Raw genomic sequence first — 608 nt, forward strand, 5'->3', positions numbered from 1 at the left:
TTCTTTTGTTTTATGACTTCAAAATATTTTAAATCTTGTCTTAAAATTGAAGCGTAATTTCCTCTAGAAACTCCTGTTCTATGTTAAGGAAGAACCAGGGCTTTTAGTGAGTAGAAGTGCTGATGTTCTGATCTTTATTCTTCGTTTAACCTTACCATCAATAGCAAAAGTGACAAAGTTTGGCACAATCACTCCCCTATGTTAAGGATTTTCTACAAGAGGAGATGTTACGTAAACTAAGCCCTTGCTTTTAAGTTTAAATACAGTGTGCTTCAATCACGTGTGTTCAAACAGCTGCTTGAGCTACATTTGCCAGCAGCACGCTGCAAGGCCCTCGTGCTCTGCTGCTGTTCATTTGCTCAGAAGAGGCTTCTTGAGATAAAACACCACAAATTTGGTCAGAAAAGGCAAAGCTGTGCAGATCACATCTGCACGGCTGGGCATCTTCATGCCCTGTCTGTGTCCAGCCCACAGGAGCATGCAGCACAGGACTGAAGCATTGGGAGGCTCCGCGGTGCTTTTCTCACAAAGGGAGCAATGGCAGAAGGACCACGCAACCCAGCTGGGAGCTCAGGCAGCTGCTGCTGGGAATCCTCGGCCGCAGGCAG

This window comes from Meleagris gallopavo, chromosome 15, assembly GCF_905368555.1.
Source record: "Meleagris gallopavo chromosome 15, MGAL_WU_HG_1.1, whole genome shotgun sequence".
Lineage (NCBI taxonomy): Eukaryota > Metazoa > Chordata > Aves > Galliformes > Phasianidae > Meleagris > Meleagris gallopavo.